Below are 11,201 nucleotides of genomic sequence, written 5' to 3'. Positions count from 1 at the left end.
CTGGAAGGGCAGCATCCCCCCTGAATCGGGCAGTGGAAGAGTGTGACGAGGAAGATGATGCACGCCCGGCATTGAGTTGCCTAATCAGTGGGAGGGAGATAAGGGATGAGCCGGAGATGCCAGAGAGAGAGAGAGAGAGAGAGAGAGAGAGAGAGAGAGAGAGAGACACACACAAGAAGCCAAGTGTGTGCGTCAGTGTTTTATGTTGCAGTGTTTTCAGTTTGATGTTGTGTTGTAATTAAAGTTCGTTGAATGTGGATTCGGCTCCCGCTTCCTCCTTTCCCAGACGAACAGAGATCCATTACAATGTCCATGTTTTTTTGGTTGATTTTCCTAAAAGCTTTACCAAGTTTAAACCATCTCAAAGATGGATTAGAAGAAACTGTTATTGCGGAAACACATGCCTGTTTCTATTCATTTATAGAGGGTTCTGGTCAAATATGGATTAATTCATAACATTTAAAACTGTAGAGTTTAGTATGTTCTTTTCTCTTAGAGAGGAACAAATGAAAAAATGCCCCCATCAGTTACCACGAACCTGGGCTTTGCCTTCCAGATGGAGGCTGGGGTTGGGCCATGGTGTTTGGATCCTTAGTCTCCATTGGCTTCTCTTGCACCTTCCACAAGTCTTCAAAGTATTAGTCTATTCAAAGATTACTACTTCAAAGTAATCCAGGAGTATTTCTCTATCTCCTATAGTGAGATTGGGTCTCCTCCATCATGTTGGCTACCATGTATGGAGGAGGTAAGAGACCTTATTCATCCCTGTTTTCTCTGTTCCTCTGTGGTGGAATGAGCTTCCAACCTCTACACGATCTGCTGATACCATCTCCACATTCAAGAACCAGCTGAAACACATCTGTTCCATGAGCACTCAGCCATTCCACACCAAATGCACTTACTATTTAACAATGAAAAAAATTCCTTGTCTGTCTAGTTCTTCTGTTCTAGCATCTGTACTACTCCAGCCACTTTGAAAACTAAGCAGTGCGATACTGCAAATACTGTTGACTTTTGTATGACAAATTTCTTGTTATGTTCATTATATCTGTCTGTCTGTTCGTCCGTCCGTCTATGAAATTGAGTATGGATCTTATTTTCATAAGTTGTAAGACATTGTTTGGCATTCCAGGCACTCCCACTGCAAAATAAACGAGAGCTTTTTGGAACTTCTTTCCTGTAGTCACATAGGCGGAGGGTGAACGAACTGAGGTTTAAAAGCTTATAATAATAATAATGATAATAATAATAATACATTTAAATATAGTTATGCCCGTGGCCAGCGGAAGGCTAAGCCTTGCCCAGCCTTACACACGATCCGCCTATGGTCACATGCAAACAAAGATTATATTCATAGGTCAAGTTTTCAGTGTTTTTAGGTTTAGCCTTAGACCCAATTTTTGCATTCCACCATTATACTCCATTCCCCTCTAAAACAATTCCTCTCATATTTCTCTCTTGCAGGATCTGTGAGCAGCATTCTGGTCAGCCACTATGGTAGCCGCCCAGTGGTGATGGCTGCTGGGCTAATGGTGGGGGCTGCTATGGTAACAGCCTCTTTTGGCACTACCATTGTACATTTGTATATATGCGTTGGAATCACTGGAGGTACATATTTTTATTTTACGTTTATTCTGAAAAAGCCAAATCCTTTAAGATAAGACAAAATAAGGATTAATATGATGTATATGAGTCCAAGTAGTTGCAATTCATTTGGCCTTTTTGAGCTATTGGTCTTCTGCCAGCAAGAAGCATGATAAGCTTTGATTGGTCAGTGTCAGTGGGCTTGGGTTCCTCCTCTCCATGTGCATGTTTAATAAAAGAGTAGTAGAATCTCAGTTACCAGTTGAGTCTTTCTTGTTTACAGGTGTATTCTGGGTTAATAGGATATATTTCCACAAAATATGGAAATTCAGTCATCATTAAACTCACCCTCATTTGTTTGCACAAAACTTGACTGTTTTTCTACCAGGGAGGAGAAAAGGATACATTTTGAAGACTGTACTAGTCGATCTTTTCTACGCAATTACAATGAATGGGGGCTGGAGCTTTCAAGCTTTAAAAAAGCTGCAAAAGCACTATAAAAAGTATCATAAAAGTGGTCCATATGACTTAAATGGCTGTATTCCAACTCTTTCAAATCTTCCATTTCTTATGGACAAGTTCGGATGGAGAGGGACCTTCCTCATCCTAGGAGGTGTGCTGCTCAACTTCTGTGTGGCTGTATCCGTTATGAGACCCATCAAGATACAAACAAATCCGCCAGTGAGCCAAACCATCAATCAAAGCGATGCAGAAGAGGCTGATATTCCCTCTCAGGAAGCTGGACTGGTCAATGGACAAGAAACGTCCAAACAGTCAGGCTGTGCTGCAAAGTTCAACCAATTCCTTGACATCTCCCTCTTCAAGTACAGAGGCTTCCTAATCTATCTGGGGAATGTGGTCATGTTTTTTTGGACTTTTCGTCCCAGTGGTCTTCCTGGCACCTTATGCTGAGCATCAGGAGATAGACGAGTACTCAGCAGCATTCCTGCTCTCCATATTTTCTCTGGTGGATATGTTTGCTCACCCAGGAACGGGTCTAATCGCCATCACCAGGTGGATCAGGCCCAAGATCCATTATTTCTTCAGCTTTGCCATGGCATATAATGGCGTTTGCCACCTCATGCATCCCCTCTTACCAGGTTATACAATACTGGTAGAGTTTGCTGGATTTTTTGGACTGGCTTTTGGGATGTTTGAAGTTCTGATGGATTTAGTTGGTGCTCAGCAGTTCTCCAGTACGGTTGGACTTGTTACCATTATTGAATGTGGCCCTGGCCTACTCGGGCCACCGATCTCTGGTAAGTTAAAAAATAACCTAATTGAAAAGACCAGCATGGGTTAGTTCACCCAAACATTGAAAATCCTGTCATCATTTACTCACCCTCATGTCGTTCCAACATTGTTTTTAGCAGCGAAGACTTGGTCTGTATTCTTACTATGTTATAATATACAGGAAGTTTTATTGACATATTTCTTCCTCAGGTTGACTGGTGGACATCTTCATGGATTACATATACATGTATTTTGCTTGTGGTGTGATGATGCTGGTACCAGGAGTATTTCTCTTCATCATGAACTATTACAACTACAGATGGCTTGAACAGGAACAGAAACAGAGAAAGGTAGAAGAGCTACAGTTCGGATCTGCCAAAGGGCTGGCTGCTATGGAAGAGGCCAAAGACAAAGAAGATGAGCTAAAACTAAAGAGTCCTGACTCAATTTTCTTGTTACAAACTTTTGTTCTAATGTTAGAAAGTAATTAAAAAATATCTAAATACGTAATACAGAAAGTTAGTATTACACCAACCCAATCCTTTACATACCCTGTAGCACACCCTGGAAACTATGTAAGGAATAATTGACGATGGACCATTAAATTATCGAAAATTATACCACTGGTCTGTTGAATGCTTGATTCTGATTGGTTGACAGATGTTCTAAGGTGTGCAATTATTTTCCAGTAAACACACGGCTATGAAGCAGTTCCAGGTCTTGACCGCAAAAACGGTTCCATATCACTTCGTCAAATGATTTCAGTTATTTCAAAGAGCCCTACAGGCTTCCACAACAAAATAACCAATTAATACAAAGACATTGGTTAAGTACATCGGATAAGAATGACAATGTCTATAATATCATAAAATATTTCAATTGAAAAGCGTCCTTGGGCTCCCTCTCTTTCTCTCTCTTTTGCTCTCGTCACACACACACACACATTGAGACACGAGTAGCGACCAACAAATAAAGCCACACCCCCACGACTTGATCAATACAACAGTTTCTATTATCCGAAATAACATGTAATATGTTTCAATGTATTTCGCGCTAATCGGCCTCATAGTGGAAAGCACCGCGCCATCCCTCCCCATCTCTTTTGCACTCACACAAACTCTCTCGGGAGCAAAGTCAGCACACCCCCACGACTCACCGGGATTGTAAACAGTTGTTTAGCAATGGAAAAGCTGTTCAAGAATGGCGACACTCGCTGCTGCAGAGACTTAAACTTACACTTTGGCAATTTGAAGCTATGTTATTCCTGACCAGAGCCACTTTAAACACTGGTAATTCCACACGCGATGTCTCTCAGTCTCACTTTCTCTCGCTCACACGCTCACACACACACACACACACACACACACACACACACACACACACACGTTGTTACTCCAATGCCAAAAATCAGCGCATCCTCTGTTGCTAGTTCTAAAGTGACATTTTCGAACTAGCAATGAAGGCTTGAGCTGCAGCAAAGCTAGATACACTTGATCAGTACAACAGTTTCTATATTATCTGAAATATATGGGAAACACCCTGGCACTCCATTGCACATTGTGACCGCATTACCACCTTGGGTGTGCAATAATATCAATAAGTCCATCTTCAGTTATTCCTTACATAATACACACCCAAGTGGACCAGCAGTCATAGGCGGAGTAAATTATTGCACTTATACCTCAGTTACCATAGCTTAAGACATCATTCAGGGTTTTATCTCAAGGCATTTTCTGGTTTTTGTCCCTAAAACGCTCTTGTGAGTGGAACTACTGTCTTCCACCACAGATTCAGCATCTTGCTTACAGTCCGAACCTTCAGTGCTATTTCGAAAACGTCACTTTAGAACTAGCAATGGAGGATAGCGAGGCTTGTGCTGCATTACTGGAGCACTTACTGGAGTAATGAGGTAGTGCGTCTCTGTGTGTGTGTGTGAGAGAGATGAGAGCAAAAGAGAGAGAGAGAAAGAGGGAGCCCAAGGATGCTTTTCATTTGAAATTGAAATAAATTTAGGATATTATAGACATTGTCATTCTTATCTGATGTACTTAACCAATGTCTTTGTTTTAATTGGTTAATTTGTTGTGGAAGCTTGTAGGGCTCTTTGAAATAACTGAAATCATTTGGCAAAGTGATATGGAACTGTTATGCGGTCAAGACCTGGAACTACTTCATAGCCATGTGTTTACTGGAAAATAATTGTACACCTTAGAACATCCGTCAACCAATCAGAATCAAGCATTCAACAGACCCGTGGTATAAGTTTTATAAACCAGCTTTTATTAGCATTTTTGTTGTCTTTATATATTACTATACAATATTATAAATCCAGTATAGCCTATAGACCTCTGGCAACTCACAGTCTGTTCTGGTCTATCACAGCTCAGTAATAAGACCTGCTGGATCCGGTTGGTGATGCCATGTGAGAAGCAGACATGTGAATCACGAGCTCTGCTCACTTTGCTAGTTTTTAAATTATTTTCATTTTATAATCCGGTGAGATTCGATACACCCAAATTACATATATGCTCTTTGAAGTAAAAAGACACTTACATGTTCAAGCTGAGGCCTCTGACGGGACTGCGAGCTGGGGACTCGATTTGGATGGCACATCGGGAGAAGAAATCCAGCGTCAACTGTCCAACATTTCGGTGATGCTGACGAAGGTTGTTGCTGACTTGGAGGATCTCGCCGTAATACGTCGATCGATTACGGCGATGGAAACAAAATTCTCTGAGTTGGTTACAAGATTGTCAGTTGTTGAGAAACGGATCGATCATCAGGAATCATCGGAAAGGGAATTATCCACTAATCCTCCTGCGTCCAAAACAGACTTGGAACACATTTTGGAAAAACTGGAATATCTTGAAAATATGAGCTATAGGAACAGTATACGAATTGTTGGAATTCCTGAGCATGAAGAAGGCAGAGATATGGTGAAATTCCTGGATGAGCTCTTCCTGAGTCTGCTCGACATAACAGGCCATAAACTGGAAAATGAGCGAGCTCACAGAGTCCCGGCTCGCGGATCTGCTAAGGGAGACAGGCCCCAATCACTTCTGGCCAAATTTCTGAGATCATCCGATAAAGATCTCGTGTTGCGCCAGACGAGGAGCAGAGGAAAGATTTCTTGGAAGAATCACAATATTTTCTTGTTCCTGGACTTTGCGAATTCGACAAGAGAGAAATGCAATCGGTTCAAGGAATGTAAGAAACTTTTACATAAACGGAAGTTCGCTTTTGCATTGATGTTTGTGGCCAAACTGAGAATAGAAACGAAGGATGGTCGCAAAGTATTTACATGTCCAAAACAGGCACTCTCCTTCATAAATACATTGGAGTGAGTACGTTGGAGCCATTTGATGTTTCTTATATTAGTGGTTTGACTCGCTGAACATACACTCGATTGTCTGAGGAAGCTGGGTGGCATTTTTTGTTTCCATTTTGGCTCTGCCTAATGGATGGAGTTTGTTTTGTGGAATGACACTTCCTTCAAGAAACTTTTGCATTGATGGAAGATCGTTTTTACACTGAAAATCCAGGTCAGATTGAGAATGGACACTATGGATGACCGCAAAATATCTACATGCTTACATTAAGGATATCTTTTATAAAGTTGACGGACTGAGTAAGTAATGATGTTTTTTATTTTTTTTTTTTAAGCAGCCTCAGAGTGAATTTGACTCGCTCAATACACACTTGATCATCTGAGGAACCGGGGTGCCTGTGTTGTTTCTTTTCATGCTGGTTCTGCCTAGCGGCTGGAGTTTGTTTTTGTGGAATATTTTTAAGGGACATTAGAATGATTACGTCATCTGCCGTACTCACAAACAGCCGGCTCACTGAACAATTGTTTGCCTGTCCGAGCAAACTGAATGGCTTTATATCAGCTGGAGTTTGTTTTGTGGAGGAACACACCTTCAAGACAGTTCTGTGAATGAATCTACATGTTCTTTATGTTTATTCTGCCTGTTGGCTGGGGTCTGTTTTACAAAGTATTTTCTGTTATGTAATTTTGCCTCACAAAATTTGTGCAGAAGCACCGGACTTAAACAATCCATTGGCAAAGTTGTCACAGGGGTTCTCATAAGCGTACATGGACCTTCTGAGTTTAGAGGGATTGACGCCAGTTGGCGCTGTCATGCACAGGTTTATGCGCACGTTTTTCTTTTTTCTGTTTGTTTTGTTCGGGGTTTGATTGTTGCATTAATGGGGAATGTGGTCTGTATAATCATGTTTTTGACACATTATTTTTTTATTATTATATCAGTCAAATTTTAATATGAGTGGGTTGTGTCTCTCCACATGGAATGTGAATGGGTTGGGGCACCCCATAAAAAGAAGGAAGGTTATTTCTTTTCTTAAGCGTAAGAAATATGATATAATGTTTCTTCAAGAAATGCATCTTTCCCCGCAGGAAGCTGAAAAATTTGGGAAGATATGGGGTGGACATGTTTTCTTTAGTGCTAGCTCAAGTAAGAGTAGGGGAGTCATTATACTGATAAATAAACATCTACAATTCAAATGTCTCAAACAGATTAAAGATAAATTAGGAAGAGTCATTATTGTTTTAGGAGAAATTCAGGGGCAAAAGTTGATTTTGGCTACTATTTACGCACCTAACGCTGATGATCAGGGCTTTTTTATAGATCTTGAAGGGATGTTGCAAGCTGCTGGCACCCCTCATTATATAATATTGGGAGGAGACTTTAATCTTTTGATGGACTCAGTCCTTGATCATAGTGAAGCAAAAGTGTGCAAACCCCCTAGAGCAACAGTGTGCTTCACAGGATGTGTAAAAATCTTGATCTTACAGATATTTAGAGACTTTTGAACCCATCTGGTAGGGACTATATAGTTTTTTTTCATCAGTCCATAAGATTTATTCTAGAATAGATTTTTTTTAATATATATCGAAGTCCCTCATTTCATCTGTTGTGGATTGCTCAATTGGAAAAATTTTAGTCACAGATCACGCCCTGGTGAGTTTAGAGATGTTGCCACATACGGAGAAAAATAAATCATATAGTTGGTGCTTTAATGTATCCCTTTTGCAAAATCCTGATTTCCAACAAATGTTAAAGACCGAAATCAATGTTTATATGGAGACCAACTGGTCCTCAGTATCCTCTGTGGGCATGGCTTGGGAGGCACTTAAGGTGGTTCTTACGAGTCGGATCATACAGTATGCTTCATTCATCAAAAAATCTAAAGCACAAGAACTCATGGAGTTGGAAGGAAATATTAAAAGTGCATAGCAGAGCTGAAGCACTGAATGTCATCTGATGGCCTCAGAGAATTGACCCGATTGAAGTACAGATATAATACTATTTTGTCGCAGAAAGTGGAGTTTTGGTTATTCAGGGCATGACAGTCATACTTTGAGTCGGGGGACAAAGCAGGGAAGCTTTTGGCAAGATATATAAAGCAGAGAGAGTCTTTTTCTATCATTCCTTCGGTGAAATCTGCTGGTGGTGAAATATTTACCTTGGCCATTGATATTAATAATGCTTTTAAAGAATTCTATCTTGATCTTTATAGTTCCACGTCTTCATCTACTGATGAAGATATTAGAAAATTCGTGTAACCATTAGAACTTCCTAAACTGATGACTGAGCAAAAAAATTATCTTGATTCTGAGATAACCTTGGAGGAACTTGATGAGGTAATTAAGGCCTTACCTACAGGCAAGGCTCAAGGGGCCAGATGGTTTTGCCGCTGAATGTTTTTAGATCTTATGCTAAAGAACTGGCCCCACTTTTGTTAGAAGTTTATACAGAATCATTAAAGAACGGAAAGCTTCCACCAACCATGACGCAAGCCCGGATCAGTCTGATTCTTAAAAAGGATAAAGGTCCAAGTGAGTGTAAGAATTACCATACAATTTCCCTGATCCAGCTAGATGTAAAAATTTTGTCAAAAATTTTTGCTAACCGGTTAAGTAAATTTATGACATTACTTATACATATAGATCAGATGGGGTTTATTCGGGGCCGCAGCTCTTCTGATAACATTAGGCGTTTCATTAATATCATGTGGTCAGTAGCGAATGATCAGTCTCTGGTCGCTGCAATCTCACTTGACGCCGAAAAGGCATTTGATATGGTAGAATGGGATTATCTTTTTAAGATTTTGGAAATGTATGGGTTCGGGAATACATTCATCGGCTGGATTAAATTACAGGTGCATCTCAATAAATTAGAATGTCGTGGAAAAGTTCATTTATTTCAGTAATTCAACTCAAATTGTGAAACTCGTGTATTAAATCAATTCAATGCACACAGACTGAAGTAGTTTAAGTCTTTGGTTCTTTTAATTGTGATGATTTTGCTCACATTTAACAAAAACCCACCAATTCACTATCTCAAAAAATTAGAATACATCATAAGACCAATAAAAAAAACATTTTTAGTGAATTGTTGGCCTTCTGGAAAGTATGTTAATTTACTGTATATGTCCTCAATACTTGGTAGTGGCTCCTTTTGCTTTAATTACTGCCTCAATTTGGCGTGGCATGGAGGTGATCAGTTTGTGGCACTGATGAGGTGGTATGGAAGCCCAGGTTTCTTTGACAGTGGCCTTCAGCTCATCTGCATTTTTTGGTCTCTTGTTTCTCATTTTCCTCTTGACAATACCCCATAGATTCTCTATGGGGTTCAGGTCTGGTGAGTTTGCTGGCCAGTCAAGCACACCAACACCATGGTCATTTAACCAACTTTTGGTGCTTTTGGCAGTGTGGGCAGGTGCCAAATCCTGCTGGAAAATGAAATCAGCATCTTTAAAAAGCTGGTCAGCAGAAGGAAGCCTGAAGTGCTCCAAAATGTCTTGGTAAACGGGTGCAGTGACTTTGGTTTTCAAAAAACACAATGGACCAACACCAGCAGATGACATTGCACCCCAAATCATCACAGACTGTGGAAACGTCAACTGGACTTCAAGCAACTTGGGCTATGAGCTTCTCCACCCTTCCTCCAGACTCTAGGAGCTTGGTTTCCAAATGAAATACAAAACTTGCTCTCATCTGAAAAGAGGACTTTGGACCACTGGGCAACAGTCCAGTTCTTCTCCTTAGCCCAGGTAAGACGCCTCTGACGTTGTCTGTGGTTCAGGAGTGGCTTAACAAGAGGAATATGACAACTGTAGCCAAATTCCTTGACATGTCTGTGTGTGGTGGCTCTTGATGCCTTGACCCCAGCCTCAGTCCATTCCTTGTGAAGTTAACCCAAATTCTTGAATCGATTTCGCTTGACAATCATAAGGCTGCGGTTCTCTCGGTTGGTTGTGCATCTTTTTCTTCCACACGTTTTCCTTCCACTCAACTTTCTGTTAACATGCTTGGATACAGCACTCTGTGAACAGTCAGCTTCTTTGGCAATGAATGTTTGTGGCTTACCCTCCTTGTGAAGAGTGTCAATGATTGTCTTCTGGACAACTGTCAGATCAGCAGTCTTCCCCATGATTGTGTAGCCTAGTGAACCAAACTGAGAGACCATTTTGAAGGCTCAGGAAACCTTTGCAGGTGTTTTGAGTTGATTAGCTGATTGGCATGTCACCATATTCTAATTTTTTGAGATAGTGAATTGGTGGGTTTTTGATAAATGTGAGCCAAAATCATCACAATTAAAAGAACCAAAGACTTAAACTACTTCAGTCTGTGTGCATTGAATTGATTTAATACACGAGTTTCACAATTTGAGTTGAATTACTGAAATAAATGAACTTTTCCACGACATTCTAATTTATTGAGATGCACCTGTAATTTATAGACACCCTGTAGCGGCAGTACAAACAAATGGATTAATTTCAGATTTGTTTGCTCTGGATAGAGTCACCCGGCAGGATTGCCTTCTTTGCCTATTATTGTTCTGTCTTGCCCTGGAACCATTAGCAGCCGCGATAAGAAAGGAAGATGATTTTCCAGTGGTGCTGGCGGGAGCTGTGGCGCATAAGCTTTTGCTTTACGCAGACAATATTTTATTTTTTGTCTCTGACCTCACTAGATCTATGCCTTGCCTCCACAGAATTATTAATTCATTTTCCAAGTTCTCTGGATACAAAGTCAATTGGTCTAAATCCGCAGCTTTAGCTCTGACTGCATACTGCACAGTAACGGCCTTTCAGCCAGGCGCCTTTCAATGGCCTAAACAGGGCATTAAGTATTTGGGTATTTTATTCCCAGGAAATTTGTCTGATTTAGTTAGAGTTAATTTTGACCATTTAATTAAAAAGTTTTCAAGCAATGTAGACAGGTGGGCTTCATTACATTTATCGATGATTGGGAAGGTTAATGTTATTAAAATGAACTGTTTTCCAAAATTTAACTACCTGCTACAGTCACTCCCTATAGATGTCCCCCTCTCTTATTTCAAGCAATTTGATAGAAT

General features: G+C 40.4%; 1 pseudogene; it reads left to right on the top strand.

Moving 5' to 3' along the window:
• The first annotated feature begins 514 nt into the window (after positions 1-514).
• LOC127419375 (monocarboxylate transporter 2-like) lies at positions 515-3,308 on the top strand (annotated as a pseudogene).
• Positions 3,309-11,201: the final 7,893 nt, after the last annotated feature.

Source organism: Myxocyprinus asiaticus, chromosome 28 (assembly GCF_019703515.2).
Source record: "Myxocyprinus asiaticus isolate MX2 ecotype Aquarium Trade chromosome 28, UBuf_Myxa_2, whole genome shotgun sequence".
NCBI lineage: Eukaryota > Metazoa > Chordata > Actinopteri > Cypriniformes > Catostomidae > Myxocyprinus > Myxocyprinus asiaticus.
This window is presented reverse-complemented; position numbering and strand designations above follow the sequence as displayed.